Raw genomic sequence first — 3,962 nt, forward strand, 5'->3', positions numbered from 1 at the left:
TCGGTTCTAATTTATCGTGTTTCCATAGCGAGCGATATCCTGTTTACTTGCTTTCTTTCTATTGTACTTTTTATTATTATTCAAGCTGTAGTTTAATAGTTAGGACTAATAGAAAAATATATTTCAAATATTACTCTGACAGAGTAAAATAGTGGTATGGTTTAATTAAGAAAGTAGGAATGAGTTACTTTATCGTATATCTTCTCACGATAGAATAGTTAGGCCTAACATAAAAACATATTTTGAATACAATTTTCTTTATGAATCGTCTGAAAAAATGTGTTATTTTTACTTTCTTGTAGATAATTCCTATTTACTTAAAGTATGTGTGATAAGGGTTAAACAGCCTGGGAAACTTTTAAATCGTGCAGATGTTTTGGTCAAGAGTGACCTTGTCATAACATCATTGTCGTCAGAGGGCAGCACCAGGAAAGGAGAAATAGAACATGATATTCATTTCAAAGTCCATGACGTTCGTACCGCTTCTGTTTCATTATCTTAAATATTATTTATACTTATTTTTGAATGTGGTGAGTTAATATTTCCTTTCAAAATATTTTGGTACATGAATCATCTTTAATACTACCAATTATGTGACTAAGAAAATTAGTAAGTTAAAAGAACACTTTTTGTAAACTGGACAAAACAACAACTGGGATTTTGTTTTTCAAATTGAATCAGATTATATGAAGTTGAAAACGTTACTTACAAATAACCATGTCTTGTAAAGACTTAAAATAAGGTTTGTTAACTTGAAGATCACTTAAGAAGTTTAAAACATTGTTCTCTGCTTTATTAATAAACGTGTTAATACCCATACCAGCCGTTCTGAGATACATTTTTATTTTAAGTGGGTTTCTCGTCATCAGGAACTAAAATAAGGTTTGTTTTGTCGAAATTCTAAAACGTACTTCTTCACAGAAAGCGCCACCTAAGAAAGCATTTCTGTTTTTGGTAAAAAAAAACATAAATTCTGAAGAAGCTGTGTGTGTGTATTAAGTCTTGTTCTGAAATCAACTTTTATTTTTGTATAAAAGCATCCATCGCCTGAAGATGGCGAAGTAATGAAACCGATAAGCCTAATATTAATAATAAAATCACACTACACTGTAAATGTTTTTTCCAACATATTCCAAATTGACTCTATTGTGTATTTTGAATTAGAAACGTGTAGAAATATATTTTATTTTCGTCCATACGCCGCTGACGCTATCAACAAACGACAAGTTTGTTGTGTCATTATCCCGAATATCCGGATTACTGTTCACACTACGTGGTTTTATTTCTTCACCAGTAACATTAAACATTTTGTACTTCATAAAAATTGGATTTAAGATTTTTTTTGGTCTATTATCACATCCGACCCAAATGATCAGTCACAGTATTAAACGAAAGACATCCTGAGTAGTGACGTGTCACATACAGAGTAAATATTTAAAATGTTATTTTTAACATTTCGCCTCTAATTTAAAGTAAATAATCAAGAGGGATTTCAAGAGTCAGATTGGTTACTGTTACAATAAAGATGTTATTGTTTGTAGTAAGATTGGTTGCTGTTACAATATAAGTGTTATTGTTTGTAGTTTGTTTTTTACTGTTACAACAAAGGTGCTATTGTTTCCAGTTAGTTTGTTTACTCTTACGATAAAGGTGTTATTGTTTCCAAGTTGACTTGGGCATATTTTATTTCTTATAGCTAGAAATCCCAGAAGGGTTTAAAATTGCATGTGAATCGATTTCAAATGGCACAAGGTAAGATTTGATCTGTTTCTAAATCCCAACTGTTTTGTATTACAAACGTTGTGTTCAGAATCTTATAACTTGTTTATTTGTAAATGAACTGAAGTAATACGTAACTGTCCTTTTTAGAAATTTCAACTTAATTTATTGTTTAGGTTTTTTGTTTAATACAGTTGAGTTTATATATTACTTGTTTAGTAATGACTAAAATTTTTCATATCTTAAATTGTTCAAGGCCGAGAAATGTACCGGTTACAAATTATTTTTTTCTTCTGGTTTCTCGTTACAATGACGAATAATGTGTTAAACCTCTTGTTACTTCTATATTTAAGTCAGTGTGTAAATCGATGTATATCAAAACAAAGTCAATTTGTTTAAACCCTTTCTCGTTGTTAAACCTAACTGTATTTTTGATATAACATTCACAATTTTACGCCCTAATGAACTGTTTATCCATATAATTCAATGTGTTACGGCAGCCCCTATATATATATACAAGTTTCTTTGTATACATAACACAGTTTCCTAAAACGCTCCTTGTTTCCACACACTGTTTGTTTCTACACAACAAACACCTTAAAATATTTCTCTTGTTTACTACGTTGAAACGGAAGTTGATTAACACCGAAACTTGATAACGGAGAAAGACAAAACAGTTTCAGTTATCTTCATTACAAATCCATTACCAACTAAAAATCATTAAGTTACAGTGTTACATAACTAACAAATGTAATCAGATGTAGCTATGTTCATCACGATTTGTCTGTCGTCGTCAATGTTAGACCTAGATCTCTAACAAAGATGTTTCTATAGCAACTGGATTACTGGAATATGCTGGATTAAAGAACGAAAAGGAACAGATGTCATTTGTTCGTGTTCCAGAAACTCTGTAATTGCTGTTGTGGCCAGAAAACAACCATTCACGGTACGGATCTTTCTTAGAATTCACAAATCAAATTAATTTTTAAATATTTTTAGTTTTCTTTTGTTGTCTTCTCCACTTCTCTATCACATTCTTCACATTTCTATCTGAAAATCAACGAAAAAACATTCATGTTTTATTTCTATTATTTGTACAATAATATACGTTAACATTCACTAAGTATTAAAATAAATAATAATATACGTTAACGATCACAGGTTACGGAGCCTTAGAAGAAATAATTATAAACAAACTCGCAAATATAAAAGGAAGTTTAATAAAAGGTAGATGTTTCAGGTTTAGTTCTAATTCTAATATTAGTGTACAAATATATTAATATCAATAAACCCAAACCCACAAACTTTGGGTTCTTGTTCAGTTTTAACTATCTTATCTGTCGTCCCCAGAATGGCCTGACGACACTTAACGCTAAACTCGAGCTCTGAGGCAGACTTGTACCACGACAAAAAATATTGAATCAATTGGGCTATCTATAGAACATAAAACCATTTCGTGGTAAACTAATTAAACCGAATCTCTTAAATTATGAAACCCTTTCTTGGTAAATTAATTATACCGTATCAACAAGAATATGAAATCCTTTCCTGATAAATTAATTAAACCGTATCAACAAGAATATGAAACCCTTTCCAGATAAATTAATTAAACCCTATCAACAAGAATATGAAACACTTTCATGATAAGTTAATTAAACCGTATGAACAAGAATATGAAATCGTTATATTATGTAAATTAATTAACCCTTATCAACTAATATCTTACCAGAAGGAGGTTGTCTTCTACGCTACTTACACTATTCTGCAGGTACAGTGTAATATTTTCTTAGAACGTTGTAAATGAACAAAACGAAAATTATGAATTTGTTTCGCTCAAACGAAAGACAACTGTCACAACTAATTATATAAGTTATACACACTCAATGAAGTTGATAGTAACGAACGGTTTTGTACACCATGCTCCAGGAACACCGGGCTGAAAACCAAGAGCTGGGGCCTTCCATAACGATAAGCTGTGTCGTATCTTTGTTGACCGCTCTTCTTGTCTTGTATGCCACGCCCTTTTACTTCAGGTAAGCTCACTCAATTGAATTATAATTATAATAGTCTCCTCTAGCGGCGGAAATGTAGAAACCTTTACTGATAATTATTCAGTATCATGAAATGTATCCCTTTCACACATATTATATGTGTTTCTGAAAGCATATAGATTGATAAACAGACAGTTTGTTTGTTTTTGGAATTTTACGCAAAGCTACACAAGGGCTATCTGTCCTAGCCGG

General features: G+C 31.2%; 1 long non-coding RNA gene across 1 annotated transcript; it reads left to right on the plus strand.

Annotated features, from left to right (window-relative positions):
- Positions 1-318: 318 nt before the first annotated feature.
- On the plus strand, positions 319-3,753 carry LOC143233274 (uncharacterized). The gene is made up of 4 exons (XR_013018078.1): positions 319-472; positions 1,697-1,752; positions 2,554-2,665; positions 3,646-3,753. It is a non-coding gene; the product is annotated as an uncharacterized LOC143233274 (long non-coding RNA).
- Positions 3,754-3,962: the final 209 nt, after the last annotated feature.

Source organism: Tachypleus tridentatus, chromosome 12 (assembly GCF_004210375.1).
Source record: "Tachypleus tridentatus isolate NWPU-2018 chromosome 12, ASM421037v1, whole genome shotgun sequence".
Classification (NCBI taxonomy): Eukaryota; Metazoa; Arthropoda; class Merostomata; order Xiphosura; family Limulidae; genus Tachypleus; species Tachypleus tridentatus.